The sequence below is a fragment of the Lissotriton helveticus genome, chromosome 5_1 (assembly GCF_964261635.1).
Source record: "Lissotriton helveticus chromosome 5_1, aLisHel1.1, whole genome shotgun sequence".
NCBI lineage: Eukaryota > Metazoa > Chordata > Amphibia > Caudata > Salamandridae > Lissotriton > Lissotriton helveticus.
The window spans coordinates 1,717,097,683-1,717,112,317 of NC_136065.1; the positions used below are offsets into that span (position 1 = coordinate 1,717,097,683).

Below are 14,635 nucleotides of genomic sequence, written 5' to 3' on the forward strand. Positions count from 1 at the left end.
CGTCCACAAACGCCAAAGTTATTAGACATAGAATTTTCAAAAATCCCATAGAGAAAAAATCCTAACTATATATACCTACTGGCGACCGCCAGTAGGTAATATATATATATATATATATATATATATATATATATATATATATATATATATATATATATATATATATATATTCACTGAAAAAACCATAGGTTTCAGGAGTTAGATTGTTAGGAATTAGTTTTTAAAAAACCTTTGAAATTCACTCAAAAAACTATACGTTTTAGTGGTGTTATAGTTAGCTGGACATTTTACTCATACAAAACCAATGAAATTGCTCCAAATAGTTAGTTGTACTAACTATATTTTGCGCACCCGCAATCCACTGCTGATGATGTCACATATTAGATCATTCATGACATGGTCAGTGACATCACTGATGACATCTGAAATGACATCACTGATGACATCATCCAGTGAATGTGGTTTGCTTCGTTATTTAAATATGCATTATATATATAGCAATTTACATTGAAGAATGAGTGGATATATATAAATACATATTTGGATGGAGGATTTAGTAGCAGTGTAATTGACTGTTTACTTGACCAATTTATAATGTCTCACTAAATATAGTGGATAGTGACTAAACTGTGTGAATATCTGTATCACTTTGTCAGTTGTTGTGTAAACTGATTCTACAGTTGGTTACTAGCTATGTGAAAGTCTATATTAGTTATTGATTAGTTAACTGAGTATTTGTATGGAAGTGTGAAAGTGTGTGTGGTTCGGAGGGGGGTGTGTGACTGTCCAAAGATGTGTGAATAATTGATTCAGTAGATATATGAAGTTAAAACTACATGCTCTAACAGTTTGGGTGAGGGAATCTCTTTATGGGTGTGGTGATGAGCAAATATATTTCTCGAAGGTACAGGTGCAACAAATTAGAAAAATAAAAGGCAGTGTGTCAGTTGTATATAAATAAGTATACACAAGACACAATGATTGTGTGAGTGACTGTATGGATAACTGTATACTTGTAATAATGATTTTATAATTCACTAAGTATGACTTACTATCTAAATGAATAGAAGAAGTGGTGTTTGTATAAGTGTTTTGCTAAGTAAATATGTAAGTATGATCCATTGTTTGCATAAGTGAGTAGGATGACTTCATATGTGAATAGGATGCGTGCTGTTGTTTAATGTCGATATAGATGTATAAGTATTTTTGATAGTGTTCTATTGTTCATTGACAGCATGTATGAGTGAATCCATAGGTAAGTGATTAGATGTGTGTATATATCTATGAATCACTGAGTGGATTTTTAGATACTTGTATTGCTGTGACAATGTATTTAAATATGATACTCTATGTTTTACAAACAGTGATGAAAAATTGTAATAGTGTATGAAAAGGTGTATGTGATTGTCACGTGGATGATATCATCAGTGATGTCATCAGTGATGTCATTTGAGATGTCATCAGTGATGTCACTGACCATGTCATGAATGATCTAATATGTGACATCATCAGCAGTGGATTGCAGGTGCGCGAAATATAGTTAGTACAACTAACTATATAGGAGCAATTTCATTGGTTTTGTATGAGTAAAATGTCCAGCTAACTATAACACCACTAAAACTTATAGTTTTTTGAGTGAATTTCAAAGGTTTTTTAAAAACTAATTCCTAACTATATAAGGCCTGAAACCTATGGTTTTTTCAGGGAATTTCAAAGGTTTTATAAATGCTGATTCCTAACTATATAAGGCCTGAAACCTATGGGTTTTTCAGTGAATTTCAAAGGTTTTTTTTAAATGCTAATTCCTAACTATATAAGGCCTGAAACCTATGGTTTTTTCAGGGAATTTCAAAGGTTTTATAAATGCTGATTCCTAACTATATAAGGCCTGAAACCTATGGTTTTTTCAGTGAATTTCAAAGGTTTTTTAAATGCTAATTCCTAACTATATAAGGCCTAAAACCTATGGTTTTGTCAGTGTTTTTAAAAAAAAAATGGATTGGTTAACTGGCTTATTAAGTGTATCTTAGTGAATACATATATTAGCGAGTAATGTTTAAATATTTAAATATATGCATGAGTGATGTAATATGTGACGTCATCAGCAGTGCATTGCAGACGTGCAAGTTATAGTGAGTCCAACTAACTATAACGTGGGAATTTCAATGGTTTTATGCGAGTAAAATTTCCAGCTAACTATAACTGGTGTGAAACCTATGGTTTTTTCAGTGAATTTCAAAGGTTTTTTAAATGCTAATTCCTAACTATAACTGGTGTGTAACCTATGGTTTTTTCAGTGAATATATATATATATATATATAAAATTTCTATGGCAAAATGAAACCCCTCATTTTGTTCCTTTTCAAATTAAATGTATTAAGTGTTACCACTTTATTCCAATCAAGATGACTTCAGGTGTGCCATACTTTTGTCATAAGTAAGACTGTTAGCGTTCTAGTTGTTCTTTAGAACACTCTGGGACATTCTGTCATTGGGCTATAGTTGGGCTACATCTGGCTAATATTTTGGCTACATTTGGGCTCTTTGGTCTCTGGTGGCCATCTTGGGAGACTGCATATCAGAATGTATTTAATGAAATATAAGAGGATTTGAGAAGTCACTCAAAATGTGCCCTAATTTTTCTTTCTTCATCACTAATCATAATTTCTATGGCAAAATGAACCCCCTCATTTTGTTCCTTTGCAAATTAAATGTTTTAAGTGTTAACACGTTATTCCAATCAAGATGACTTCAGGTGTGCCATACTTTTGTCATAAGTAAGACTGTTAGCGCTCTAGTTGTTCTTTAGAACACTCTGGGACATTCTGTCATTGGGCTATAGTTGGGCTACATCTAGCTGATATTTGGGCTACATTTGTTTTTTTTGTCTCTGGTGGCCATCTTTGGGCTACATTGGGCTACATTTGGGCTCTAACATATATATAGCCCAATATATATTTTTTCAAAGTTAATTTTTGTAAAAACCACTGGAGCACATATCTTGAGACATAGCAAAGGCACATCGGGCTACCAGTCCCTACAATTTTGCCAAGTTTGGTGGAAAACCATTCAGCCGTTCGGGCTAAAAGTGAGTCCAACCGCCCTATGGAAATTAACATGGGGAAAACACGTTTTGGGACCCCCTTTTATCTCGGCCCCCGCTTGACGAATCCCCCCCAAACTTTCAGGGAAGGAGTGGAGCGCCGCGAGGCAAAGTTAAGGAAAAATTCAGGAAGATTCCTCAACCGGCGCCAAAGTTATTCCCAATAGAATGTTGCGATTTCCCTATGGAAAACAATTCTAACTATATATACCTTCTGGCTATCGCCAGTAGGTAATATATATATATATATATATGTATGTATATCTGCCTCCAATAGGTGTTTTGGGAACGGGGCTCCCAGATTATTTTTTTTTAAGTTAATAATAATTAGCGCCTGCAGCTGCCTATTTATTATTCACCGCTCCTTCAAAGAGCACCTATAATGGCCTGCAAGGGCTATTTTCATGTTTTTTTGGGGTTGTTCCTAGAAGGTGTTGGGGCACCACCAAAACTTTATTTTTTTATATTTTGCAGAGTATTGCAGCACCCCCCCTGACTCCCTCCACCAACATTAGGTAAACAAAAAACGTAAGTCTTCTCGGTCATTGAAACCATGGCCCCAGGAGAACTTTCCATATTTTTAAAGAACATTTCTCATGCTGGAGCTTTTGCTCTACAGCTAGAAATGCAACACAATATAGGGTCTGGTTGTACGGTTGCATTATATGTGGCCTGAAGTATATATAATAACACTCAAAGCCTTTTTGTTGTTTTTATGATTGCAATTTTTGGGCAGAAATACGTTTTTTTATTTTCGCATTTTCTCCACAAGATATGTAATAATAAAACTATGTAAAAAGAAAGTCACAGACAAGTATTTTAATTAAAATGTATGAAATATTTTCAAATCAATATTAATAAACATTGCAGTGTATGTTTATGAAATATACATTTGATTAAAATTATTGGTGATTTTTGGAAAAGAATGATAGATCTGCTCTAAATATAGAGGGTTGGGGGGCCGACGAGAAGGGGAGTTGGGGTTTGACACAGAGCCTGGCTATGCGAGGCAGGGGTTGGCTTTACATACGGTAATAAAATATCACTTTGTTAAGAAAATTCAGAAGATTTAGTTACCTCAAGTAACTATATCTCGTGCCCTAAGGTAACTATAATCGTGCCCTTGCCATGCACTGCTAATTAACTCACATATTACCTCACTCAGGACATTTTCTGTGATATCCTTGGTAATATCACCACATCATTTGCAATGATGCTATTATTGACAAGAAGCTGCTTGGCAGGGGACATGAGTTATACTTACCATTTCTTCAGAAAAAAAAAAAATATATATATATACGTTACAGGGGGGTTATAGTTAGGCTCAGATTTCACTCGTACAAAACCAGTGAAATTCAGCAGTGAGAGTTAACTAAGCTAACTTTAACTTATGCCCCCTCAATGCACTGCTTATGACCTCATATATTACATCACTCATGACATTTTCAGTGACATCACGTTACGCATATTATGCTTTAACTTACTTTGTGTAAATCCCTTCAGTAGTTGGAAATCCAAATTTGTATATCTACGATCGCGACTATTTTGCAAATAATAACGAGTTTGTGCAGAGGACTGTAGAGCACAATTGGTTGCCAACACTACAACAAAGAAGTGTTAGCAGCCATCTTGGGACACGGCTGCAGCAAAGTCCCCACAGACCCAGTCAGAGACACAGATCCACTTAGAGTCATGCACCCGCTCACAGATACACTCAGTCACACACCTACTTACTCACACACTTAGAGGCTCATCCATCTGCTCACAGACCTTTAAAGACAGTCATACGCCCACTCGCAGACCCAGAAAATTGCACACCGACGCAGACCCACTCAGACATTCATGCATTCAGCCACGAATGTATGACGTTACTATGCATACATTTACCACGCATGGCTTTATAACGCGGTTGTTACAACAACTGCGTTGTTACCACGCATGCCATTACATCGCAAGTCGTAACAATGAATTGCTGTAGGGGCGCTCTGGACTTAGGAATAGTATTATTTACTATTCTTATTCCAGTTTGTGCAACATCAGGGAAGGTGTTGGATTTAAAATCCAACACATTTCCTGGTGTTGCATGCCCCATAAAGAAAGCTGTTTTTATGACTTGCGATGTAATGGCACACATGGTAACAATGGGCTCTTTGTAATGAATGCGTTGTAAGGCCCTGCGTTGCGGAAACAGCTTTATAAACGCTGTTTCCCTCCAGTCACAGACCCACTCATGCACCCACTCAAAGATCCACACAGGCACACCTACACCCACTTACACAGCCATGTATACAACAATACAGTCATTCACACACCCACTCACAGGACACATATAGCCGCACACCCACTCAGACCCATACAGCCACTCACCTACCTATACAGCCATTCACACAGCCACTCTCCCGGGTTACAGTTAGTAAATAAAAAAAAATAATTAAAAAGTAGAAATTCACTGAAAGAGACAAAGGTTAGGGGGGCGTTCAAGTTAGGAAATAGAATTTAGGAAACCTTAGGAATATACTGAAATAACAAAAGGATACAAGGACGTTAGAGTTAGGCTCAGACTTCACTTGTGAAAAACCGGTAAAATTCAGCAGTTATAGTTACCTGAGTTAACTATAATTTAAGCCCCCACAATGCACTGTTTATGGTTTCACATATTACATCACTCATTACATGGTCAATACATCACAAATGACTTCATTGATGACATCATCCACAGAACAACTCACATACCCACAGCCCCACGCAACCTCTAATACACTCACTCACAGACCCACACAACCACTCACATACCCATTCACAGACCCATATAACTACTGACACGTACTTGCTCACTCATACAGCTACTCACATAATCACTCACTCACCCATACAGCCACTCAAATAGCCACTCAGACTTTTACAGCTACTCAACACCCACTCACAGACCCATACAGCCATTCACACTCTCACTTACACCCATACAACCTCTCACAAACCCATTCACACAGCCACTCACACAACTACTCATACATGCAGACACTCATGCATCCATTCACTCAGCCACAAAATCACTTGCATACCAATTCACACATCAGTGCAATCACTCACTTGCCTACTCATTCATATATTCAGCCACTCACACAAATACTTAAGGTGCAAAACAGCCATTCACTTACCAATACATACACCCAGTCAAACAGCTACTCACTTACCCACACATCTACTTACATACCCTGTCACTCACCCATTGAGCCATTTACATAGCCACTAACTGACCCATACAGCCACTCACACACCCACTCTACCCACACTAATGTACACAGTGCCACTTAGGTGACATATATTAGAAACAGTTTCCCTCAGTAGTACAAAATGAATAGTAATTTCACTTATGCAGAAGCTTATTATTTATCTTTAACTCTCAGAACTGTTTTACATAACAATTACTGGATGATGTAATCAGTTATATTACTGACCATATCCTGAGTGATATAATACGGGAGGTCATAAGCAATGCATTACGGGGGAGTAAGTTAAAGCTAGCTCTTGTAACCATAACTGCTGAAATTCAATGGTTTTGTACAAGTGAAATCTGAACCTAACTATAACATCCCTGTAACCATTGTTTTTTTTCCTAAGGAAAAAAAAGAAATATATATATATATATATATATATATATATATATATATATATATATATATATATATATATATATATATATATATATATATATATATATATATATTTCCACAATCCTCTCCCTCTGGTCACAGAGGAACATTCGGACACTCGTGCATGGTGAGAAAAAGGGTTTCAATGGCTCCATAAACAATGCGTTTCGGCTTTCGCCTTGATCACGCTTTCAGCAAGTAATTTTCATCGCAACCATTTAAATAGTGCACAAAATGAAAATAGAAAGAGAACTGTCAGCCAAAGTATTTACAAATACATATATAGCAGCCATTTTGACACGGTAAAGTTGTTCAATGCATTCTGTCACACAATGATCCCATATCTTGTTGTCACATATATATACATATGTATTTTACATATTTTAATCTGCTTTTGTTGTATAGTAATTGAGAATTGATTCTGCAATGAATTCGATGTGACAGGATATGGGATCATCGTGTGATAGAATGCATTGAGCAGCAAACACTTTACCTTGTCAAAATGGCTGCTATGTATGTATTTGTGAATAATTTGGCTGACAGTCCTCTTTCTATTTTCAATTTGTGCAATGTTTAAATGGCTACGATGAAAATTACTTGATGAAAACGTGATCAAGGCAAAAACCGAAACGCGTTGTTTTTAGAGCCATTTAAACCTTTTTTCTCACCGTGCATGAGTGTCCGAACGTTCTTCTGTGACCAGCGGGAGAGAATTGCGGAAATTTTGGAAATGCCGGTAACCCTTGTTCAGGCCTCCCCAGTTAGACAGCCTTCGCCGTACCGGGTTTGTGGCAACATAATATATATATGTATATATATATATATATATATATATATATATATATATATATATGAAGAAAGAACTCGCCAAACAATCCCAGCCCTGCCACGTTCCACTGGACTGGAAAAGACGAAGAGAGGAACCCGTTTACTTGGTGCCAAACAAAGTGAGTTTTATTCAAACATATTCTCGCTCAGCATGCCCGCCATTACGCGTTTCGACAGTAACCACTGTCTTGATCACATGATGTTATATATATATATATTACAACAACGATTCCGCTCCTTCTTACGTGAGCTGAAAGTAGAAAGCACTCAGGTCATCCGGTTTCAAAAGTGGTTTATGGGCAGACCCCCTGCCCCTCCAACAGACGCGTTTCGCCTCACGGCTTCGTCAGTGTCGGTGAGTGTGACAAAAGGGAACCATTATATTGTCCGCCATTCACATGTCGTTGTAATGGACAGAGAAAGTGGACTTCACCTCTATGCTCTAACGCAGCGGCCATCTTTTAGTATGTTACAAATTGGAACATAGTGCCTTTTTTGTCTTAGTTATAACGGTTTCAAAAGTGCAAGTGCAGTGTTTAAAAAAACAGATTTACAGTGCAATTCATTTTGTCTATAAATATACAAGATCTAAGAAAAGGGGGGGGAGAAAAAAAGGGGCAAAGATATACAAAAATTACCAAGGAAAGAAAATATCTTTTCATTTTGAGACAGAAGTATTTCATATTGCCCTAGAACAAGTATACTTTCACTTTAGTAATTCAGCTGATTTAACACAGTTTCATATTTTCCTTTGTTTGAAAATATTTGTTAAAGCCTCTCAATAAGCAACTGATATGCCTTAATATGTATAGGAATTCTTCCATTTTCCCCTTGTCCCCTTGTTACTTAGTAGTGCCCTGTATGGGCTTGCTCTGTGTTGATTACGCCCTGTATGGGCCTTTGTGCATATTTGTTTGTCCCTAGACTGGGGAGAGAGAAAGATGGCGGAATTGTTAGATCGGATGGTATTAGTTAAAACGATATTCAGATCGGGGGGAGTAGATGTGGCTCTATTCAGTTGGTTTACATTTTCTATGTAGTCCCACATATCTAATGATAGTTTCTCCCACTGCTCTTTACCAGTTACTCTTCTGCCCCTGTAGCCAATATTCCTTTACAGGTGTAGCCAAGATTCCTTTACAGGTGTACCCATAATTCCTCTTCCTTGTTCAGCCCTATAGGCCATTTACTTTGTAGGTCAATAATATATTTGGACTCCAACACCCTTAGAGCTTTAACATGATCACCCCCTCTCTCCTTTCAATTCAGCTGGTCTATGCAAAAGAAGGTGAGTAGGTCTCTGTTACTGTTGTGATGTGTTTCGAAGTGGCGTGCCACGGGGTAGGTCTTCTTATCCCGATTTGTTATCGCACGCATGTGCTCCAGTATGCGTTTTTTGGCGGGGTAGATTGTGCTTCCGATATACCTCTTGGAACAGGGACATTCCAAGCAGTCTATCGTGAAGTCCGAATTGCAGTTGAGGAATTTTACAATCTCTCTTGTAGGGCGTGGATCATTGGGTCTCCCTTCATATTTTGTTCTTTTCTTACTGTACTTGCAGGCCTTGCAGCGCATGCACGGGAAGAAGCCTTTTATAGGCTTCATAGTTGTTATTTTGTGTGGGGCCTCGAAGTGACTTTGTATCAGATGATCATTCAATGATTGACAGAGTCTGTAGGTTATGGATGGATGTGCAGGTATGACTTTCTTCAGAATGGTATCTGTTTGTAGGATATGCCAATTCTTATTGAACACCTGTACCAATTCTCCTGATTTTATGCTAAAATTGGTAATCATCCTTGTAATTCCTTCTGATTCTGTTTTGGTCTTATCTAACAGTATGTCTTTTCTGTCAATCAGGTCTACTCTACTTACTGCATTCTCCAGTATTGTTTTAGAATAGCCCCTTTCTTGGAATCTCCTAATGGCGTCATCCCGAGCTTCCACAAAATCCTCAACGCCTGAGCAATTGCGTTTCAGGCGGATTAGTTCTCCAAATGGAATATTTCTGATTAGGCTCTTTGGATGATGGCTTGCCGCCTGTAATACGGCATTGCCTGCCGTGGGCTTTCAGTAGAGTTTCTTGTTGAGTGTACTATCTGCCACATAGACCTCTAGGACCAGATAGTATACTGAGGTATCACTGATATTACTAGTGAACCTCAGATTCAACTCATTGTCGTTTAACATGGCTACATCCTCCTCCGCGGAGGCCCTGCCGCCACGCCAAATGACGAAGATATCATCAATATATCTGGCCCAGATCATGATATGATCTAGAATTTGAATTTAATTTGAATTTAAAAAGTTTATATAGCGCATCTTACACCATTACGGTTTCTTGGCGCTTTTGACGGCATGCAGGCAGAACAGAAAGGATCATTAGAGTGGAAAGGCCTGAGCAAACAAAAAAGTTTTCAGTCCCTTACGGAAGAGGGAGTATTCATTTGATGCCCTGAGATGATCAGGCAGGGATGTCTAGCCACTTCTCATTGGTCCCACCCCTGGCCACGTGCTTCTCCCACCAGCCCACGAACAAGTTCGCGTAGCTGGGGGCGTAGCACGTGCCTATGGCTGTCCCACGTGTCTGCCGGTACAGGGTGCCAGAAAATAGAAAGATGTTGTTTTCGAGACAGAATTCGGTCATGGTGAGGATCATTCGATTATGTTGGTGGAATTTAAGTGGTTTTCTGCCTAAAAACCAGCTAACAGCAGAGATGCCATCCTTATGGCCAATACATGAATAGAGATTGGCGACATCTAGAGTAATCAGAAACATGTCTGAGTCCCATGTGATGCCATCAATCAGTCTGAGGAAGTCCTGAGTGTCCCTCACATATGAGGATAGATCTCTTACAAAGGGTGCCAAATATGTATAATTGAACCTGGATGTGTTTTCCAGAAGACTGTCTATCGATGAGACTATAGGTCTCCCTGGTGGATTCCTAATATCTTTGTGCACCTTGGGAAGGTGATAGAAGGTGGGGATAACCAGATTCTCGCACTGTAAGTAGTCAAATTCATTTTTATTAATCATCCCATCATCCCTCCACCCTTCCAGTAAAGTCTGGTATTTCACGGTGCATTTCACATAGTCTGATCGAGTGATTGTCTCATAGCAGTCTTTGTCCATTAATTGCCTCATTGCTTCTTGCTTATATTTTTCTTTGGTAAAGATGACAATGTTACCACCCTTGTCAGAGGGTTTGATTTCAATGCTCATGTCCGCCCTCAATGATTTAATGGCCTCCCATTCCTTTCTGGAATGATTGGAATTTTTCATATTCATCTCTGTTGTTTTAGTTGCTAGTTTTTGAAGGTCTGCTAGAACAGCATCGTTGAAGACATCCACAGCATCATGTGATGTTTGAGGGAGGACCTTTGATTTTTTCTTTAGATTGCTCGGGTCTCTCTCTTGTTGAATTCCCTCTACTCTCAGTGCTTCCATTGAATTTGGGATGTCTTCCATACCTCCCAGATTTTGCGCTACCATGAGAGCTTCAAGATCATTGTCCCTCAGGCCTAGTTATTCATAATCCTCGTTAGTTGCCGAGCTTGCTCTTGTTGTATTAGCAGCCTTGAGAGCAAATATTTTCTGAAGTTTCAATTTTCGGACATATTTGAAGAGGTCTATTCTAGTCTGCACATGATCAAATTTGGCTGTGGGGAAGAAAGTTAGACCTTTTTTCAGCACTTGTTCTTCCTCCAGGGTCAGTTTCCTATCCGAAAGGTTGATGATGGTATTGTCATTCTACACCATCTCCCTCTCCTGCCCTTGCTGCGAGTAACCATTGGAGTTGCTGCTGTTGCGCTTCCCTCGCCTACCTCGCCTCGTTTTGCACCTCTTTTTTGTTCTGGTTTCAGAGGCGGGTGGGGTTTCTGCTGGGGCCGCTGTCTTGTTTCCTTCATGACCTGGTACTCGTCTAAAAAAGGAACCAGAGATGTTTTTTCTATCTTCTTACGCCTTTCTGTGCTGCTTGCGTGTTCCTCCTCTGAGGCCTCTGCCTCTGATTCAGAGGAATCTCTACTAGCGATATTTTGAGTGCCTTGTGCCAGTCTTTTTCTTGTTGCATCGAATTTCCGTGCGAATGTTAACACTCCCCCTGTCGAATAGTCCTGTTCATTCCTTTGAAACTTCGTTTGTTTCCTTTTCTTGATGCCCGACTCGTATTCTTTGAGTCTTTTTGTCATGTTTTTGCGCAGATCTTCACAAGATTTAATATCCTTATCTTTACTGATGTTATCTTCCAATCTCTGGATCTCTGCCAGGGCCTTCTCCCTGTCGCTCCAAGCATATTTAATGAGCATCTGTACCATCCCTTTGGCAGAGTCCGCCGTGTACGCCGGCTAGTCTTTTAGTAATTGGGGGTCCGGGTTTTCATAAGAAGGTACTGTAAAAATGCGCAGTCCTTTGGTATTCTGTTGCATTCTACATATCTTTGGAGGGAGGTCGCCTCCCACCACTTCCGGATTTCCTGCTCTTGGGCTTTATCAAGTTCCTGGAATAAAATCTGCAGATTGCTTGTAGATACGGTAGCAGTTGTCGTTCCTTCCGCTCGCACCGGAGTTTCCGAAAAGCTTTTAAATATATCCACTGCATCTCTCTCTCGTTCGTCTACACTGGACATATTATGCAAGTGTATTTAAGCTGGTGTCTACACTCGATGTATTGTGTTGTATCGGGGGAAAGCTTACTGGGGGTCTGCCTGCACGGAACCAAAACTGGACTGAGGCGCTGCAATTTAGTCAAAAATATTGAAAGGAGTTCATGCATGCAGCACTCACCCGAACATGAAGTCCCCCGGTCTCCCTTCCGGTAACCACGATAACTCTCTGCTCGGCTTCGGTGCAAACAGTTCTCCGTTATTCTTCTCTGCGGCCGCAGTCTATCGGTGCTACGCTGGTCATCCTCTGCATACCTCTGGGTGAACGGCCAAATTAGCTTGCCACACAGTACTCGTCACCGCCGTCGCTCCTCCTTGGTCCCGGGTGCTTAAATCTTGCGGTGGTGAGCCGCGATCAATTACAACAATGATTCCGCTCCTTCTTACGTGAGCTGAAAGTAGAAAGTAGGTCATCCGGTTTCAAAAGTGGTTTATTGGCAGACCCCCTGCCCCTCCAACAGACGCGTTTCGCCTCACGGCTTCGTCGGTGAGTGTGACAAAAGGAAACCATTATATTGTCCGCCATTCACATGTTGTTGTAATTGACAGTGAAAGTGGACTTCACCTCTATGCTCCAACGCAGCGGCCATCTTTTAGTATGTTACAAATTGGAACATAGTGCCTTTTTTGTCTTAGTTATAACTGTTTCAAAAGTGCAAGTGCAGTGTTTAAAAAGGGGGGAAGAAAAAAAGGGGCAAAGATATACAAAAATTACCCCCCCCAAAAAAAAAAAAAATATATATATATATGTGTAGTTTGGGGACGCCAGAAGCCTCACTGATGTGGAAGGCAGCTCGGGACATTGGGAGAGAGCTGCTCGAGGGGTCTCCTGTTTCCGCAACTTTGCGGCTGTCCCTGCAGGAACATTGCATGCTGGGACTTGAAGTGCACTCCACCATGAAATAACTAACAGCAGGTGGAGTCAACTAGCACTTAAATTGAGGCATCAACTTGTAGCAGCATTTCAACTCACCCCCCGTTACACTCTGGGCGCTGACGAGGCCACAAGGCCGAAATGCATACGCCCGCTGAAATTGCTTTTCCTGCATTAAAGAGACTTCAATTGTCCCCATTGCGTGGCCTCTGCCTTTTTCTTCGAGGAAGGTAACCTGGATATATATATATATATTTATATATATATATATATATATATATATATATATAATATCTTCACAATCCTTTCCAAAAAAAAACAAATCGTATCTACCTCATCTTTTTTTGTAATATTGCGGTGAGCCATCAAGCAGGGGCTGAGAAAAGGTGTTTTGTGTTTCTTGCGCTGAACTGTGTCCTAAGGGCAGCGATGGCAGACATTGGTAGGTCAAATTTAGTGTTCTTGAATCCAGTTTTAGAATATTTGGGAAAGAGCAACTTCCCCCAATTGTTCCAAGAGAGTTATTTACTATTCTCACTCCAGTCTTGGAATATTTGGGGAAACGTATACATTCTCCAACTATTTTTAGGAAGAGTTGAAAAGTAGTAAATTTGCTTGGGAGAATGCTGCCCCTAAAAAGGCAGCTCAAGCAAAAAACTAACCGAGGAGAGGGAGCTTCAAAGCACGCTTTCTTCATTAATTTTTCCATACGAAAATTAAACCGCAAAATCGCAATAACGGCTAAATGGAATTACACAAAATTTTGCAGCAAGCTATATCTTGGACCAGAAAGTGTGCTTTTTGTGTGTAATACTTTTCAGAAGTTTTTGTGAAATTAAGTTTTAATAAATGTTGGTATTTTTTGCTGTGGTGGACGCTCGGAGCCAACAGATTTAAAGATAACATCTGATTGGCTGCTACCACAGCAATAAACGTAATGACAGCCATTTTCTGACTTTTGGACTCAGTCCCTGGGGCCATAAATGAAAAATCCTTAAAAACAAATTACAGCAAATTCACTTTCGATACAGATTCCTGCACTTTTATAAAAAAAAAATATAACCATAGAGCTCCAGGGTCTGGAGGTGGTACAATATCTTTGATATGGGGAGGCGGGAATGCCACGCCCCTCCCCGATGCTTTTCAAGGTCCTGATTTTTTTAATATGGAGAGTAGGTGTGCAGTCTCCTTGTGGTCCGGGAACCCCATCTTCTGGGGCAGAGTTAAAAATGAAGGGGCGGGGGGCATATGGCCTCCCTTCTCTGTTACTTCTTGAGGCTCTGGGCACCCCAACACCGGCCCGTAAAACTTTGTTGGGGAGGAGGGGCCTACATTCTCCCTTTCTGCGCTATGCTATGGCACTGGGGACTCAACTATTATTCATGCGTGTGTCGATATATATATGTGTGTGTGTATATATATATATATATATATAAATATATATATATATATGTGTGTATATAGTTTTTAGGTCGAACATTCAAGACCTCTTGCATATACTTCAGTATATACT

The 14,635-nt window shown here is 39.6% G+C and overlaps 1 protein-coding gene across 1 annotated transcript in view; it reads left to right on the plus strand.

Moving 5' to 3' along the window:
• LOC144755767 (uncharacterized) overlaps positions 1-14,635 on the plus strand; it is a 169,540-nt gene that overhangs the window by 120,530 nt on the left and 34,375 nt on the right. The window lies entirely within an intron of this gene.